The sequence below is a fragment of the Eurosta solidaginis genome, chromosome 4 (genome assembly GCF_040869045.1).
Source record: "Eurosta solidaginis isolate ZX-2024a chromosome 4, ASM4086904v1, whole genome shotgun sequence".
Taxonomy (NCBI): domain Eukaryota; kingdom Metazoa; phylum Arthropoda; class Insecta; order Diptera; family Tephritidae; genus Eurosta; species Eurosta solidaginis.
The window spans coordinates 198,185,335-198,205,556 of NC_090322.1; the positions used below are offsets into that span (position 1 = coordinate 198,185,335).

Here is a 20,222-nt window from a genome sequence, read left to right on the forward strand (position 1 = left end):
TCTCCGCTTTTCTTCCAATTTAGATTTATTATCTCCTTTCGCTATCCACGATTTAAATTCTAATCGGTAAGATATATGAAGAATACACTCCATAAACCGAATTCTCGCATGCAGAGATGACATCCCATATTTCTAAATGTCAGTATCAACGTCTATGTTAAGAATTAATGTGAGGTCATTCATCTCTTTTGGGGTAGCCTTACATATGTCACAACGTTGCGTGGATGTATCACTCAAAATTGATGAAGCTTTTCCATAAATCAAGGTTAATACTAATGAGTGACTGACTTTAACTTTTTCACATTGTGTTTCCGTTAAATTGTCGATTTCGAATTGAATCGCACTCATTTTTTGAGTGATGGTATATTTGTTTTCTTGCACAATTTTTCGCGAATTTTGCACACATTTTTAAAATAAAATTGAAAGCTTGTGGGTTAGAACTTGATACATATTTTTATTGAGAAATAGTATAAATTATTTAAGTGAAGCCAAAATTGCTGGAAATTGGAAAAAATACCTAGATGTACAAATATGCTCGTTGGGGTATGTTGATATGAAACCCGGTTACTTAAAGTGTCATAACTTTTTTAAATTAGGTTTACGAAAAATTTTTGTATAACAATAAATTATGGAAAAAGATCACAGAATACGAAAATGTACATTTAAAGTCCCAAGTCCCAACTTTTCAATTTCGGTCCACTGTGCGGCGTAGCCATGTACATATGTAAAAGTGTATGTATATGTTCACATGTACAGTCAAATGCGTGTGAGCCTAAAGGCCGCGGCATTATGACATTTTTCATATAGATGCGTTTAACACAAGCTTATGCATTCCAATAACATCGCCACAATCAATCAAGATGTTGCGTTTGTAAATATGAAGGAACTTTACACTTGGCAATTGAAGTTTATTTCGCCTTGCCCATTCACATACAAAATTTCGAGAAGCACTGGTATAAACATTCTCCCTATACAAAAACAAAAAATACTTGGTAACATATTTTGTGTCGTATTCGATTGTAATATTGCAGTTTTTAATTGTGAAAAATGTTAGAAAATTTACCAACCAGTGGGAAAAATAATTTCAATTGCAATGTGTGCCAACACCCTTAGCCAAAGCAAATGACAAATTCTTCTTCTTATGATTTGCTTGGAACAAAATTGGGGAGTTGGCTACTTTTCAATATCAGATGGCGCTAGTGTCGCTCATTCTAGCATTCTCCATAAAAATACATGCAATCTACTCATCTATATGAAAAACTGCTTATGTGTCGGAGCTGTGAGTGAACATGTAATGTTGGGTTGGCCGACAACGCGGAGAAGGCGGATATAGTAGCTGTGTTTTTTTTTACATCTATAGACGTTTGCGCTTAAACTTTATATGGACTGCTAAGCGTCAAAATTTAAATACACCTCTGAAATTGCTGCGCATAAAATTTGTACTACTAATAGCGTTTTCTTTTCTGGCTAAAGTGTTACGCTTTTTGTACGCCGCGCAAGGGTTGTTGTTCTATTCTAAAAAACAGGCAATGCCTTTACGGGGTATTTCGTTCTTTTGTGAAAATTGTTGCCTGCTCGCAACGCAAAAGCGTTACACTTTTACCCTGTATAAAATGGCGGTGTGGCAGTGCAACTCTGTGAAACTCTTAATTCGCTCTTAAGTTCCACATATACTCTGTTTTCACACAGAAACTTAATGATCTCATTTCACCTTCTAATGAAATCGTAAATTTTTTGCTTTCACACAGAAGTAACTGCTCGATTAGTATGAAGGATGAAATGTCAAGCGAATAAAATGACATTGCTATATGACAGACAATCATGGCGGAACGATGCAAGGTGGCAGCATGGTGACATACCTACATACATAAATAAGAATTCCATGTACTTTGTTTTTGTAAATTCGATGGACAAATGTCAAAATCGTACTGCGCCGGAAGTTGATGTATTAAATCAAATAAAAAAAGGTTATAATCAGCTGTTCGATGCGGCCACCTTGTATCGTTCCGCCATGCAGACAATGACATTTACTTTGACAAATGACATTTTTAAGCACTGAACACACCAAAAACTAAGAAACTGAATGCGGCCAACAGAGTTGCATTGGGCTTTTGACTTCATTCGGCATTCGATTAGCTACTAATGAAATAATTATAGATTCGAATTTTGTAGGGAAGATTAAGCTCAATAAGCGTCTTAATGTAGAAAACTGCCTTTATTATTCAATAATCCGTCTGTGTGAAAACAGTATTAATATGAGAACCCAGATTGCGCATCCATGAGTTCATAATTGCTTCGTTCTGAGCATCTACGTCACAGTTGACTGTTTGAGCGAATGAAAGAAAGAGAGAAAAAACAAGAGCTAAAGGAAAATGACGTAAGAATTGCCCATAAAAAAGAGCTGATCTAATGTTTACATACGCAATGCGCAATCTTCTTGTGTGATTTGTGATATGAGTGAATATGGTGAGTTGAAATGTTCTTTGTATGCATTATAAATGTTGACAATTTTCTGGGGTAGGAGTAACTCTATTAAGGCTTTACCATATACTTAGGCAACAATTTATTTCAGAAAAGAAAACGCTATAAATTTCAATACGCATTATACTCAGATGTAACTGAAATGTATGTCTATGTTTCAATTCTACACTAATTCTACGTATCATTGTGCGTGTCCATTATTCATCGCAACTGATTAAGCTGTATGTTATACATTTGCCGTCTTTCAGTGAGTTTTACAGCTCCGGCTCACGCTCAATTCTCACGGGAATGCTCTGGATCATTGAGAGATTTGAGAAGCAGATGTCGTGAAATTTTCGCATACGTGAAATGTGATAGGCAGATGTCGGCGCTGTTTTTCATTTAACTCATACGGCGAAAGGCTAAGCAGCGACATCTATTTTTGAAAAAGTAGGTATATTAAAGGCCGCGTTGCCAACCTAAAAAGAAGTAATTAACAAATTATCTGGCTCACAAATTGAACCAGACTTCTATCTGGATTTATCTGGCTCAAATCGTTGTTGTTTCATTTACATGCAAAGTTATTTATCTGGCTCAGGATTTGGCCACCGGATGATAGCTATTATAGCCACCAGTACACCCTAGTTATTTAACTACTGCCGCTAGAGGGGTCTCCTAAGCATTATCTAAGCGAGAATAAGCGTGATTTTTTTGTTACGCGCAAACGTAAACGTATAGGCGTGTAAAAAACAAAACACGGCTAGTATTCTATACTAAGAGGTACAAGGTTCCAATTGGACTGTGCTTACGCTAGGAGAAGTGACCCTTCATGACAAACTGCTAAAATATCTAAAAATCATTCTAGACAGTAAGTTGTCGCCGAATCTCAACGTGGAAGGGAGGGTGTAGAAGGTACTTTGTGCTTTAAAATAATGATGGGATGTACGTGGGGCCTATCGCCCACTCTCTCTCTCATTGGGTATTTATAGCGATTGTAAGAAAAGCATGTCCTATACTATGGAGTGGTAGACAGCTACGCATAAAATAACTCACCTCAAAACTTCGAGGGGGGTATGAAGGCTATCAATACTAAGCATTACCTACGGGAGCCTTGAAAACAACCCCAACTGTCGCACTGTATGCCATTGTACACGTGGAGTGTGGCGAAGAACATATGCTAACAATAACTATCGAACACTCCAAGAGCTATCTCATTTTCTCTGGACACCGTCCAAGATTCCAATCCATACATAAAGGCAGGTATGATGAGCGACTTGTAGAGCGGGATTTTTCTTCGTCGAGAGAGAACTTTACTTTTCAATTCTCTGTTTGATTCTAAGTAGACATTGTTTTTGCTGGTTCCCATTTAGGCAAAATTCTTCACAGTCTCGAATTCATTTACATCCGTCAGCAGTGTTGTGGCTGCCTAGGCGCGAATGCGCTGATTCTTGCTTGGATAACAGTAAGTACTGCAGCGTGTCCTCATTTACCACTTGACCCCCTTTTTTGTCTTTTTATCTAGTCCAGAGGAGGCGAAATTCACGGCGCGTTTGTTAAGGCCAATAATATCAATATTATCAGCATACGCTCTTCTAATATTTTGTACTATCGTTCTATTGATTTCGAATGTCTCGGAGAGGTCCTTCCCTATACTTACGGGGCTGGTTTTGCTGCAGGGCCTTATAAATTTGCGTTGAACATAAATTCAGAAATAGGCGTGACGTCATAACGGCTAATATTCCTCATCGTAATTTGGAAAGATTAGTAAAACTTTATTTAAATATTTCTTTTATACAGCAGCAATAAAGGGATTCAGCTTGGACTTTGTAATGGGCTACAGAAGCGTATAAGAACATTAACAACAAAAGCAAAGTTCATACATAAATTAATGCAAATAGACGAGATATTGGAATATCTAATCTATATTTAGATGACAAACTGTTGGAGCGAAAAGATGAGTAATATAATTTACATCTTTGAATACTTGGGGTGAACATAAAGTAAATAAGTCATTAAATATATAAATAAACACAAATCTACGGAACAAAATATATAACAATAAAAGTAACACGAGTCTAGACTAAAGAGCTATTAAGCATGGCAATGTCAACTTGAGTAGAAAAGCCAAAATTGTACTACACAAAATTGTCTTATTTCTGCTCTACCACAAGCCATTCCCATGCGCTACGAGTCGTTTTGACGAAAGCTTAACTTTACAAATTGTCTGTATGAACTGAAAATTTTATTTTGGCACTTAACCGAAGTATATTTTGACGGCGTTGTGGTGCGCATCACGATTTGAAAATGGTTGCAAATGAAATTAAGAGCATATGGATAAGGCCATATAAACCAAAGTATACAAATTCTGGAGTGTAGTAACACATCTGAATGGCAGCTGCTTTTCGCGCTCTGTATATGGTGCGCCATTTTAATTTACCGTCTTCAGATTTCTTTTCAAGATTCCAATTTCAATTAAGTTTACGTTCGGGTGCTTTTTTTTTTGCATGCACACTTTTCCGCCTTTTTATTAGCACGCGCAAATGCGTTTGAATCAATTCCATTCATCACGCGATACAAAAGAAATCTGTATTCAATTATTTTGTTGATTTGGTTTATTCGTTTTTTTTTCTCTTTGTTTGCATTAACACAGTATGCTTATAGATTTAAAAAGAATGAAATTAATAAACAACGTACAAATTGATTAATAGGAAGTGATGCTAAAGTGTACGAGAAGTGCAAAATATCAGAGAGTAGTAAAAATGCAAAGTTCGGATGGAGCAAAGTTTTATATACCGAATTGCGCTGTTGTTATATGATTAGATATTTAAAAAATGTATAAATCAGACATATTTGCGAATGGTTGGTAAAACAGTGAATGATTTGAACAAGCGTGAATGGATGTGAGTCCACAAGAAGGTGGAACCTGTAAACTGCGCCAACTATTGTGAAATCAGCCTTCTTAATATCTCATATAAGATCCTGTCAAGCGCATTGTCGGCTGATTGGACCTTATCGCTTCGGCTTTAGACAGAATAAATCTACCATCGACTAGATTTTCACTATGCGCCAAGTTTTAGAAAAAACTGCGAAAAAGAAATGGTACACGTCACTTTTTCATCAATTTTAAAGTCAATTCCAATTTCTTTAACCGGTTACTGAAGAAAAAAAAATACCAGCTGCAGAACTTAACCGCACTACAACAATAAATTTTAAAAGCGTGCAATTACTGGCGTATGCTGACAACATTGATATCATCGCCCTGAAACATTTCTAAAAATTCGATGTTTCAACCTGTCTTGCCACAGAAGGCAGCCTATAAAGCAGAAGGACTTTCATGACATGGAGCTGAGTGTGGTACTTACAGCAACAACTTCAATTACGAACTTAAAAACTCCTTCCACGAATTTCTTTTTTGCAGTCTTAGATTTTGTAAGTATTCTTTCGTCCGTAAAGGCCCTAATCAACATATTTATATTTTTTGAAACTATTACCCTAACGAGTTTGAACTCTTACCATGTAGCAAATTCAGTATTTCTGTAATTCTTTTTGCAACAGAAATAACTAAATTCAGTATTTCTGTAATTCTTTTTGCAACAGAAATAACATGCTTGCTATGTGGAACCTTGTATTTATCAAATATTAAACCGAAAAACAACTTATCTCAGTTTTATATAATAGTTTTCTCACTTCATCTGCTTAATATTCGTATTGAACCCAAGAAGTAAGTGTTCGCTTCGGAAGTCGGTCTCGGGTTGGCCCTTCACGCTGCAGGTATCACCAGAATTTACGATGAAGAAACTGTGGAGTTGTCTATTGACAGTTCCTGGTTCCTAATTAGCTTTTAAATTTCATAAGTATAGGAAAAGCAACTGATGTATATCAGAACGATTTTCTGTCATCCCTTGTAAAATTTGGTTTGGAGACAAGCCGGGTTTGGTGTTATGCCATTTTAAGTGTAATTTTTCGTAAGGATCTGTTGTTGTCGCTTGTCTTGTACTTATAACAATATAAAATTCAGCCAAATTTTTATTGGTGTCGGCTGCCGACTGTTGTTAAAAAAATGTGTAACTAAGCTGCGTTGGTTTGTATTCAGCGCATTTTGTCATACCTTCGAAAACGAGAATCACAACTGGGTATACAAACATCAAAATTATATTCACCCACATTTGATGGCAACAACATAACAGTACAGCTGAAAGGCATCAGTCGGAAAAGCCATCACATTTCAAAACAAACGAAGTACTTTTACAAAAAAAATACAAAAGGCATTCGAATACACAACAACCCCATTGTAATTGTTGTTGAATGTAAATGCGCCATATGTGATGCATAAACCGACAGTAAGACAACGTCACATGGACATCAACAGCAAAAACAGAACGTTAAATTCAACGTCCACCAACCAACCACCAACACCACTACTGCCACAGTCACCCCCAATCCAGTCAGACCTTTGGGCTTGCAACTCACATCACTCTTATTATCATCACCGTGATGGTGACTATAGCAACAGCAGTCACCACCTTCTCATTTTCCTGCAATTCAATGCCTCATTGGCAATAAATTGGTAGTGAAGGTAGTGCTGAGCTGCGCTCTCACACCGCTCGCGAGAGGCCAAAATGGTTAAAGAATAAGGCACCGGGGTAGGTTGGAAAATAATGCGCGGGTGGTTGTGCTCAATGTATTCGTTTATGGTACGTTAACTGTACTTACTTCAATTTCATTACCTATTAAAGTTCATTTCATTTCCCAATGCAAAAAAAAAAAAAAAAACATTTACAAAAATTAGCACCCTTCGGCTGACGCGGCAGTTGAAACCTAAAATTACAACGCATAATATGGGTTGCGGTAAGTAGACGACTCTGTAATTAGAGAGGTTGTATCGGAAATGCGAAGGTTAATATACTGGCATGTGAATGGGGGAAACAAGCGTGAGTGGTGTAAACATACAGGTGTACTTCTAGAAAACTCACGTTTTTAAGTTAACTTCAGCTCGCTCAGGGGTTGACGTTAAACCTCCACAAAAAAATTTAGCAGAAAGAAATCATTCGCCTTTTTGAGAAGAGAATTTTCTTTTAGGCTAGTTAAAAAACAGGCTACAAATATGGAATTGTATCGGTATCTGTTTAATAACAATCCATCCATTGAATCGTCGATAATAAACCTCTAATACGCCTATAAAAAATATGGTACTGTGGGTTTGTTGCTGTGCTTTCGGCTGAAGAGACCGGGTTCAAGTAGCGCTCTAGGCGCCATTATGATGTATATTCTCCTAAAAAACAACTACATCATGTACCCTGTGTGTTTATTCAAACCATTTGCTTAGATCCATAGACCTTCTGACGTACTTTAAGAAGCATTTTGACACCGCCCCTAGTTCGGGCAGCAAAAAACTGCGGAACTTCATGTACGCTATGGCTGGGCACATGCAGAAAAAATGGGTGAGTGCCTCCTGACAACCGTCCACACTGAATATCTCTCTCCTACATATATTCAGCGGAGACTTTGTTCTTTTCTCGTTGTAATCAGCCCACGTATACTCGGTGATTTTGCCGGTATCCGTAGAGTAACAATTGCGAATTGCGGTTTTCTTGATATTGATAAGAATGTCACTCTCTGTTGATGAAAATGACCAGTGCAGCGTGACTGTCCGGTGTTCCTGTGACCGAATATCCAAGTTAGTGTAATGGGCGCAAGGTTTGCTGCTTCGCGTAACGCCCTCTTACAGTTATCGACGGCCTTAGGAAACGTGTATGGTGAATCTGGCGCTTTGAGCGCAGCTTGGCTGTCCGTGTATGTGCGTATCTCACCGTCGCTTATTCTATTCTCTAACAAGAAAATACATCACTTGACTATACCTAGTATCTCTGCTTGGAAGATACTAGCTGAGTACGGCAAACGTACGGATATTGCGTCTTTTAATAGTTAGTAGAAAACCCAGCACTAAAACCACTGGCCTTTTCAGACACGTCAATGAAGAGTGAGATTACGCCCAATCCGTTGTTGAGGGAAACCTCACCTTAAAATTATTACCAAAGTTTAATGTGAGTGGTATTTAATTTGCTGTCGTATTCACGTTTGGGAGCATTCTTAGAATATCGCTATGGCCATACAGTTTTTCGTTCCAGCTTCTGGACTGCAAATATCTGATTGCTGAGCTTGTAGCTGTCAGGCGTATGTGGAGGTCGAATGGCAACTCGTTAAGGACAATATTTGGCGCCTCCATTGGACTTGACCCAAGTGCTTCGGTTACCCGTACGCTAATTGTCCACACGTAGATATATCTATAATAAATTGATAGCAAATTGATAATTTTTCGAAGGGATATCCATAATTGTTAATTACAAATCGATAAATTTTCAATAATATTTCGATATTTTTTTGATAACATATCGATAATTTATAATTGTTTGATTAAGTTGTCAAATTTTCAATCACTTCAATTCACTTCCTGCTTACAAAGCGATCACTTTTTGATAAAGATTCGATAGTTTTATAAGTACAAATCGAAACTTTTCGATCACAAATATATAACTAATAATTGATAATGATAACTTTTATATATATATATATATATATAAATAATCGATACATATTCGATAAATAATCGATATATTTTCGGAATAATTCAATAACATTTATTTTCCATATTTTTCTCGATAATAGTTCGATAACAACCCTGTTGCGGTCACCCTAATAGCTTCATAACATAAAGTACCAAAATAACGTAACTCTGTTATTCCTTTTCCAAACGCTTCCATCCATGTGACGTATGTCATATCAGCTGTTGGAAAATACATAGGCCGCGACGGCCAACTTCCACTTTCTTTCTTGATGAACAGCGCGGTCGGATTGACGTCTCAAATTTAATATCTCCCATTTATCCATAATTGCTTGTTATCCAAAAGCTTACTAATATTTTAAGAGTTAGAGTTTTTTCGCTTCGTTGCCTGACGGGCAAGAAATATTCGCCAATTGATTGGAGCAACGCCCATTGCAAGCGCAAAGATTAAGGTAAGTGGGCAGCCAGCAGAAACAAAAGAGGGATTCTGATTTTGTTCTCCCAATTTAGAGCGCACATCACGCAAGCGGCTGGATTGCGCGCCCTGGTAGTGAGCAAATTATTTTATCATCAGCAAGTGGGAGGCGGCGAGGAAGGCGACAATTTGCTGAGCGCGCACACGAGGTCAGCGCCAGTTGAAAGTACCGTTACTGAACTGCATCCATGTGCACGTGTACAACAGCAGCGAAAATATATAACGAAATAGCAAGTAGCAACTGAAGCAGTGAACGGCGGAGCATTCAGCACAGGTTTTTTTAGTTTTAAGTGTTGCGTTGGCGCTTAAGCCGTGCGTCTCAGCAGTTAAGAAAATTGATAGATAGGTACGCGCTCAGGTGTGCTCTTAACCTGCGCTCCACAACAACATGATGATATTCTTGTAATCCAAGAGTGATGTAAGAGGAATTCGGCAATGAATCGAAGAGTCATCTAACGTGGAGAATGATCACCAAATACGCTTGTTCTATGACTTGTCAAATATTAATTTTTTTCTTGCATACTTATTGTGCTACAGTGCTTGTGTTAGTTTCTCCTATTTTGTTGCTTTCATTTAATTCATGTGAAGGCGTTATCTCACGAGTAATTAAACTAAATTTTTGTTGAGCGAAGCGTACAGACGCTGGCAGAACCAAAGGGAGTGGTAGGGTGATTCGAGCGCCCTAGAAAAGTGCAACCAAGGGCCTGCACAAGACGTCTTGTAGGGTTTGCGGGGGTGTATGTAGCGATTGGCCACGATGAGCCTGGTGTCTCCCAACAATTTGTTTGGTATTTTGATTGATTCGCATACGTAGGTGTGTTCTCACCGCGTTTTATTGAAGAGCCAAAATTCGGCATGCGTAGATGAGATAGCGCAGGATTTCATACAATTTAATCATTAGCAGCTTTTAATATAGGCAAGTGTCTTTAATACATTTGATATTTCATTGATTTATTATACATTACTATTTAGCATATGCGGCCGTTTAAACAGGCTTAGCGCTTAATTCCAACAAGAATTTAAACACTTAGTATGTAAGTTATGGTAGTAAATATAATGCTATGAATTGTTGATCATCGAAAAGCGTGACTTATGTGTTGGGCGGGGGCGATATCGAGGACGGGCTCAGACTTTAGGAGAGGTAGAATGAGGGATTTGTAAAAAGCCTAGTGGGCAATCGTTGGGGTCGACAGCAACAACGGCCAATGTCGACCATGGTAGGGAGGGAAGATGAATGCTTGCCATACAACATCAGTGGCGATTTTCCTCGGCATCGGTTGCGAGGAAGAGAGAGGGGGGGGGGGGGGGGGGGGAACCACAGTATCGCCTCCTAGTTAATGAAGGGTACGAGTTTTTTTGTATGGTGCGGTTAGCATGCCCCATATTCCGGCGAGCTAGCTCGTGCATTAACGCAAACGTACCCAGTGTTTTTCGAGCATGCCCAGCGGATGCAGTAGGAGTAGAAGAGCAGAGAGAAGAGACACCAGTAGAGCTCCGGCGTTATCCGACAGCCCGTACGTAACAACCCAATAATTTTTCAAGAGCATTCCGCAACCACTGTTTTGGAACTACGACGGCAACAATACCAAATTTTCAATGTCACCATGCGAGTAATGTTAAATCATATAATTATACTTAAAAAACTGTTTTCGTTGCTTCGTGATAATCAGGAAGCTTAGCTCAAACAAATTATCTAAATCACAGTCGTAAATATTCATAAGCCCTGCCAATATGTGAAAACATACCAAATAATTCGTTCATCCATTTGTATTTTCATCATAAAGAACATAATGATAACACACCGTCGCCCCCTAACTAAACTTTACAGTTTTCATCTTTGTTTATCCATTTTAGTACTTTGATTTGCTTTCAACTCAAAAAATAAGTTTATGGTGTAGACGTTTTCAGAACAATAGCAATGTAAATCACTTGTTTACCCTCCAAACAAAAACACATTAGAGAAAAATCCTGACACACAACTCAACAAATTTTCTTAAACTTACATAAGTAAGAAATTTATTTGCGATATTCAAGCTCTTTATTCCTTTGAACTCCATTAAAGTGAAATTGCGCTGGCGCGCCTCAATAGAAATCCAAGTAACGCCTTCAACATTTTTATGGCTGCTATGTGTGATATGGTGCATTTATTGTTTGCGTGCAGCGTGAATGGGGTTCTAAGCTTTAAAACTTTGAAAGGAAACTATAAATTCTGCAAAGCAGCATTTAGTTACTTTCTTTTTGCTGGAAAATACTGAGCAAAATAAGCCGGCGTGAATATTATACTGAAGTACATAAAATATATGAAAGCATATAATACAGAGCTTGGCAACTTGTGGTCAGCGGACCTACAAAACTTATTTATGATTACATTTTTGAACTATGGGGACACCTTATGCATTTTTAAAGACCTTTACAGCGCAAAACGCGGAGATGAAGCATAACTGCCTACGTTTAAGGCTAGTATACAAAATGGCAAGACGCTTGGGAAAACCCCAGCGGGTTAGGGGGTCAGAATATTCCCGCGGTAGGTATGCCTGTCGTAAGAGGCGACTAAAATACCAGATTCAAGGGGCTGTGTAGCGCAACCCTTCAGGTTGCCAGCGCAATATATAGCTTCTCGAAACCCAATTGTCAACCTCACCTATCCGCGGCGAATCCTGTTTGACTAACAGACGAGGCTCTGGCGACTCCAAGCTCCTCATGGAACTTGGGGGTGGGGAGGGAGGGGATGGACTGAAGGTTTAATGTGGCCCCATAAATCGTTCCCGAGATGGTCGGGCTAGCACCTTAATGGTACTGTGTTACCGGAGCGTACCGGATCTGTATCCGGCAAAGGACCATTACATCGATAGCAATCCCCAAAGCCTTCGGGGAGCAACCTTATCGCTACAACAACAACAACAACAACGCTTGGGAAAATCTGTTATCGAAGCAGGTTCATACAAAATGAGAAAAAAGGAATGAACGTCGCTATAACGCATAGCAACAACCGCAAATGGGAGGAGCTTCGAGAAGATGCCAATATGGATCCTTGGTGCTTAAAAGATTTAGGCTAGAAGCTCACACCGCAGTGAGATACAGCTGTAATGAAGAGCATGGTAAATGCAAATTTTTTTACTCACGGAATCAAGGAGAATAGTGAAGACCAGACCAGCCAGGGTTGAATAACCTCCCTTCTTGATCACAGAAGAGTTACAACTTGCAGCAAGAAGCTTAAAAAATTATAAGACACCAGGGCCACAGACAAAAATGCGTCGAGTGGCCATGCCATGTATGTGGCGACGCATGTGTTAGGGACGGATTGTTCCCGAAAACATGAGAAAAACAGCAGTTAGTATTAATTGGCATAGGCAAAGGGCATTCCGCATGCCAAAAAACTTTTTACAGTGCTCCTGTCTGTCAAGTCAAGCTAAATAAAACCGTTTAAAAAGATAAAATGGCAACACGCTTACGACCAAGAAACTCACATGCGGAGCAGGACATGGATCTATTTCCGGTCCACACCCATGGTACGACAGTTATGGTGAAAATGTCAATATTGAAATGCCCGACGATTTATTCTTAATCGGATACCTAAACGACCTTGCCACCGTCATTAAAGACCGAAACACAGAGGAAGACGCATAATTATCAGTTAAGCCATGATATGCACAAAGGTGGGGGCGGAAAAGTTGGTCGCTGAAAAATACGAAGTTGATACTACTAAACAGGCGTATACCGCTATAAGTTAGCTTTAAAACATTTGTAACATCAACGAAGGTACTCAACTATTTACGAAGAAGGTTAGACTAACACTCTGGGCGCAAATTCAACTTGAGGTAACGAAACAGAAAGTAAAAAGGCTTTGTTGATGGACAACACCCGATCCACGTTACTACACGGCCTAGAACTGTGGGGAAACACACTTTGGAGAATTGTTGTAAGCTTCTAACATCTAAGCAGCGAACAACAGCTCCTAATATAGCCTCCGCTTATCTCACTGTGTCAGAACCAGCCGTACAAGTGATGACCGGTTAGTAAAGAGAACAGGGAAGAAGCGTTCAGCGAATCAGCACCAATGATGAAGCAGCTAATACGCGACAAAATACCAGATATGTTCCATTTTTGTGAGTGTAGAATAAGTTAGATCTTACGAAGGTGCATCGCTTACTTCGCTTAAACTTAGCAAAGTACTGCACGTGAACTTAACAAAGCTCCCCAAAAACAGCACTTAGAAAAGCGCGACAAATGTTTTCTCTTCGCAACTGATTAGCGCATAATTTGCGACAAAATTCTGACCTATTCATTTTTTGCTTCGCCAACTTAAGATTAATTTGTTTCTGGCTTTGTACCAACAGCACAACTAGAAGTGAATCTCGCAAACCATTGCATATCAATTTTACGGTGCTTCCGACATATCCCCCGCACTAGGAATGAAGTTTGGGAAATGCTTATATAAGCACTGCACATAAAAGTGTACTAATCTATGTACTCTAACAATCTTTATTCATAATATGCAAGTTGTTGCTTTAGATTTCTTATGCTTATAAAAAATTGCAATATATAAAAGCACACAAATCCTTGCAACATCTCACACCCCCACATTCGCATACATAAAATCTACCGACTATTTTTGCTTTATCTATTTAATGCATAAATGGGAGATATGAGTGCACATGTATAACTGAATTTATGGAGGTGAGTGTATGAATTGGATATTTGTAGTCAACGCACAAATCGTTGAATAAGAAAATGATGAACGGGTCGTGCATAAGCCAAAGTTAGAGACTTTCTTTTTAAATATGTACCCACGTAAGTGTCGTACTAAAATGGCTGATGGTGCGGTAAATGGACTTACGACGTGGGATATTGATCACACGTGTATGTAGTAACCGTATATTTTGAGTGTAGTGACATAATAGATAGTCCTTTGCATCATTTTATGATGTCTATGAAAGTATTGTGCATTAATTCCGTGCGATAAAGCAAGACTCATGTCTACAATCACAGCTAGTTGAAAATACATATATATTTAAGGATGGAGATTGTTGCTAACTTTAAGCTGTGTCACGTAACTGATGGATTGCGAAAGATCATTCGTTCCCTGCATTGGATCGTTTTGTTAAAGTTAAATTCGTTCCAAAGGCCGGTAGGAGCGCTCACCTACCTTTTTGAAACTTCAGGCCCGGCTAATGTCCTTTCTTCTAAAAATTTGAAGTACCTGATTGATTTGTGCATTTAAAGAGGATATTTGTAGGAGGATTTCTCTGGGCCACCTACCTGCACCTTCCCCACCGAAGGTCCTGTATTCAAGTCCGACAATTTAGAAACAAGGTTTTCTTCAAGTTTTCTCAGCGAATTCCCCTCACCCTGAATCTCTTTATTTATCGGCATTCCATTGCACAGTTTTGGGCTCATTGCGCATGCGAAAAAGCAAACACTTGAAATTTTTGGAGAGCTATGATGTAAAAGGAAGGTAACCGGAAAATGGCTCTCCACTTAATTATGGAACAAGCAGAGAAGTACCTAGAGTACAAATAAATTGCTCTTGGTGTATCTCTAGATGTAAAAAATGCGTTTGACATGATCCTGCCTGGGACCTTAAAAAGGAAAACCGTTGGTGCTATAAATTATCGCAGCGGAGTAAATTGAAGTCAAAATCTACATAAAGGTGTCCTCTGCACAGGCGTCTGTTTTCTCTCCTCTCCTCTAAATTGGGGTAGTATACGTTCTTCTTCTGGTAGAGGTAGAAGTCATTGTTTGCCGAGTGGTTGCCTACAAAGATAAATTATCAATCATGTCTACGTTTAAATTTCTGGAGAACCAGCACAATCTCTTTGCAGGTCTAGCTGAACACGCTGAGCACGCTATCTATACGTGCTGAATCATTCCCTCTGGCTGTCAATATTGAAAACGGAATTTTCACGAGATTATATGAGTTCCTTTGACGGTGTTAATATCGAGGGATATAAGCGGGACAGTAAGCTGTCTTGGAAGCGCGGATACTCAGAATTGAATTTAAAGTTAGAAAGGGCTCAGTCGCCTTGTACCTCAAGCTGTAGCCTGTAGTCAAGGTTCGTTTACTAGCTTTATGAAATTTTGACTCAAGCCGATACTCCTCTTTGGTGTGCTGGTCTAATGGAACTCACTGAGAACGCAATAACTACCAAAATTTTGGTGGTCGTACAACGGATAGCGCTGGTTGGTATCAGCGGCTCTCTAAAAACAACACTTGGCCCTGAACCTAATGATGAACATACATATATCCGGTGAACCGTACGGATAAAGATACTATTAGGTGCCAACAACTGTCCCCGGTTCGGGCTTCAATACCTGGAAAGGTAAATGGGAGACTGTGCACTAATGAACTCAGCCCTTGATAGAACGAAGTTTGAAGGGTAAGCCAACGGCGGAGTTTCATATCAGAAGTTTGATGTTAAGTGCTCCTTCTAACAGCCCGATCGATGTAGCCATCCTTCCAAACGGTAAGAGAATTACAACGTTCGAGGATGGTCAGGCAATAAGTTAATTCTGTTGTGACGTATATGGCAGTCAGCCGAAATCAGGCTCATTTACCCTTGAAGATAAGTGGTTTGTGGTCACTGTTCAATGGAAATCCATGTGTCACGTACATGCTCCCTGCTGTAACTGCACGGATGATGACGATGTGGAATTACTAATTGAATTTGAAAGCGATACTCAAGCTTGGCTTCTCATACCGGTGTGTTGCAGCACTTAAATTAGAGTTGGCAAATATCCATGTATCTGTGATTTTGTCGCAGATACTGAAAAGTTTTAGTAAATATCAGCGACAGCTGTGAAGGAATAACGGTGACTGACAGAAATCTGCTTCGCGTTCCCAATCAAGCTTACCAATAATAGCAATCACAGGCTCAAACATATCTCTCGTCAAAGAAACAATTCGCTACGATCGATGCACCATCGAACAAGTAACTTGAACTGCGACTGAATAACGGTCGATATCCAGCCATAACAGCCAAAGTTATATTTTATAGGTTTTCGGGGAGAGTTTTCAATGCTCAAGTCGTTATCAGAAATCAAAATGACCTGGAATTTTTAACGCTAGATGCAAGCAAATATTTTTATACTCAGTTGAGCAGAGCTTACAGAGTATATTAACTTTGATTGGATAACGGTTGGTTGTATAGGTATAAAGGAATCGAGATAGATATAGACTTCCATATATCAAAATCATAAGTATCGAAAAAAAAATTGATTGAGCCATGTCCGTCCGCCCGTCCGTTAACACGATAACTTGAGTAAATTTTAAGGTATCTTGATGAAATTTGGTATGTAGATTCCTGGGCACTCATCTCAGATCGATATTTAAAATGAACGATATCGGACTATAACCACGACCACTTTTTCGATATCGAAAATTTCGAAAAATCGAAAAAGTGCGATAATTCATTACCAAAGACGGATAAAGCGATGAAACTTGGTAGGTGAGTTGAAATTATGACGCAGAATAGAAAATTAGTAAAATTTTGGACAATGGGCGTGGCACCGCCCACTTTTAAAAGAAGGTAACTTAAAAGTTTTGCAAGCTGTAATGTGGCAGTCGTTGAAGATATCGAAGAACGACCACGCCCACTTAAAAAAAAAATTTTAATTCGAATTTTAACAAAAATTTTAATATCTTTACAGTATACTGTAAGTAACTTATGTCAAAATTCAACTCCAGTAATGATATGGTGCAACAAAATACAAAAACAAAAGAAAATTACAAAATGGGCGTGGCCCTCCCTTTTTCATTTACTTTGTCTACGATACTTTTAATGCCATTATTCGAACAAAAATTTACCAATCCTTGTGAAATTTGGTAGGGGCTAAGATTCTAGGACGATAACTGGTTTCTGTGAAAAAGGACGAAATCGGTTGAAGCCACGCCCTGTTTTTATACACAGTCCACCTCCTGTCCTTCCGCTCGCCCGTTAACATGATAACTTGAGCAATAATCGATATATCTTTACTAAACTAAGTTCACGTACTTATCTGAACACACTTTGTATTGGTATAAAAAATGGCCGAAATCTGACTATGACCACGCCCACTTTTTTGACATCGAAAATTACGAAAAATGAAAAAATGCCATAATTCTATACCAAATACGAAATAAAATAATTAAAAAAAAAATGTTTAAGTTAAACGGTTTTATTGAAAACAATACTTACATGAAGTAATAATAATACGAAAAGCTAGAAAATAATTAGGTAGGTCCTAGGTACTAGTCATCACACTCCTTATCAATCTATGGCGTTGATCAGACAAATAAAAGCGTTGGACGCGTCATATTTCTGTTGATAGTCATAAGTAAAACCAACTGAACCTTAATCAGGTTATGCTACGCCTAACATTTTTACAAATTTCACGCGCCCAACGCTTTTATTTAATTGTCTGATCAACGCCATAGATTGATAAGGAGTGTGATGACTAGTACCTAGGACCTACCTAATTATTTTCTAGCTTTTCGTATTATTATTACTTCGTGTAAGTATTGTTTTCAATAAAACCGTTTAACTTAAACAATTTTTTTTAATTATTTTATTTTATCACTCAACCCATTTAACCTTGAGTAAATTTTTAGTTAGAAGTGCCTAATTAAAATCGCAATGCCCTTAATGATGAAAAATACAAAATATTTATACAGATTTTTGAACTGGGCGCTATTTAGACATAGTTGGCTCGTATGAATAAAAAATAAGCAAACATGTTTGCTTTAGATTCCAGGAATTTGAAGAATAAAAACACTTCCGTATTTGAATTAAAGCATTTCATAGAACGGAAAGTTTTTATTTTTTTATCACTCAACCCATTTAACCTTGAGTAAATTTTTAGTTAGAAGTGCCTAATTAAAATCTCAATGCCCTTAATGATAAAAAATACAAAATATTTATACAGCTTTTTGAACTGGGCGCTATTTAGACATAGTTGGCTCGTGTGAATAAAAAATAAGCAAACATGTTTGCTTCTAGATTCCAGGAATTTGAACAAAAAACACTTCCGTATTTGAATTAAAGCATTTCGTAGAACGGAAAGTTTTTATTTTTTTTTTCACTCAACCCATTTAACCTTGAGTAAATTTTTAGTTAGAAGTGCCTAATTAAAATCTCAATGCCCTTAATGATGAAAAATACAAAATATTTATACAGATTTTTGAACTGGTCGCTATTTAGACATAGTTGGCTCGTGTGAATAAAAAATACGCAAACATGTTTGCTTCTAGATTCCAGGAATTTGAACAATAAAAACACTTCCGTATTTGAACTAAAGCATTTCATAGAACGGAAAGTTTTTATTTTTTTATCACTCAACCCATTTAACCTGAGTAAATTTTTAGTTAGAAGTGCCTAATTAAAATCTCAATGCCCTTAATGATAAAAAATACAAAATATTTATACAGCTTTTTGAACTGGGCGCTATTTAGACATAGTTGGCTCGTATGAATAAAAAATAAGCAAACATGTTTGCTTTAGATTCCAGGAATTTAAACAATAAAAACACTTCCGTATTTGAATTAAAGCATTTCAAAGAACGGAAAGTTTTTATTTTTTATCACTCAACCCATTAACCCTTGAGTAAATTTTTAGTTAGAAGTGCCTAATTAAAATATCAATGCCCTTAATGATGAAAAATACAAAATATTTATACAGCTTTTTGAACTGGGCGCTATTTAGACATAGTTGGCTCGTGTGAATAAAAAATAAGCAAACATGTTTGCTTCTAGATTCCAGGAATTTGAACAAAAAACACTTCCGTATTTGAATTAAAGCATTTCGTAGAACGGAAAGTTTTTATTTTTTTTTTCACTCAACCCATTTAACCTTGAGTAAATTTTTAGTTAGAAGTGCCTAATTAAAATCTCAATGCCCTTAATGATGAAAAATACAAAATATTTATACAGATTTTTGAACTGGTCGCTATTTAGACATAGTTGGCTCGTGTGAATAAAAAATACGCAAACATGTTTGCTTCTAGATTCCAGGAATTTGAACAATAAAAACACTTCCGTATTTGAACTAAAGCATTTCATAGAACGGAAAGTTTTTATTTTTTTATCACTCAACCCATTTAACCTGAGTAAATTTTTAGTTAGAAGTGCCTAATTAAAATCTTAATGCCCTTAATGATGAAAAATACAAAATATTTATACAGCTTTTTGAACTGGGCGCTATTTAGACATAGTTGGCTCGTGTGAATAAAAAATAAGCAAACATGTTTGCTTCTAGATTCCAGGAATTTGAACAAAAAAACACTTCCGTATTTGAATTAAATCATTTTATAGAACGGAAAGTTTTTATTTTTTTTTCACTCAACGCATTTAACCTTGAGTAAATTTTTAGTTAGAAGTGCCTAATTAAAATCTCAATGCCCTTAATGATGAAAAATACAAAATATTTATACAGCTTTTTGAACTGGGCGCTATTTAGACATAGTTGGCTCGTGTGAATAAAAAATAAGCAAACATGTTTGCTTCTAGATTCCAGGAATTTGAACAAAAAAACACTTCCGTATTTGAATTAAATCATTTTATAGAACGGAAAGTTTTTATTTTTTTTTTCACTCAACCCATTTAACCTTGAGTAAATTTTTAGTTAGAAGTGCCTAATTAAAATCTCAATGCCCTTAATGATGAAAAATACAAAATATTTATACAGCTTTTTGAACTGGGCGCTATTTAGACATAGTTGGCTCGTGTGAATAAAAAATAAGCAAACATGTTTG

General features: G+C 37.5%; 1 protein-coding gene and 1 long non-coding RNA gene across 6 annotated transcripts in view; both read left to right on the plus strand.

Annotated features, from left to right (window-relative positions):
• The window catches only part of kek5 (kekkon 5), a 780,906-nt gene that overhangs the window by 129,249 nt on the left and 631,435 nt on the right, over nucleotides 1–20,222 (plus strand). Inside the window, exon 1 of one of the 5 annotated variants that reach the window (XM_067784517.1) lies at nucleotides 5,871–5,889. The exons of the other annotated variants lie outside the window; for them this stretch is intronic. The gene's annotated coding sequence lies outside the window, so the exon portion shown is untranslated. Of the gene's footprint in view, nucleotides 1–5,870; nucleotides 5,890–20,222 lie in introns of those variants that run through there. 5 annotated transcript variants of the gene reach the window in all.
• LOC137248917 (uncharacterized) lies at nucleotides 9,303–10,580 on the plus strand. Its single transcript, XR_010952213.1, has 2 exons — nucleotides 9,303–9,474; nucleotides 9,533–10,580. It is a non-coding gene; the product is annotated as an uncharacterized lncRNA (long non-coding RNA).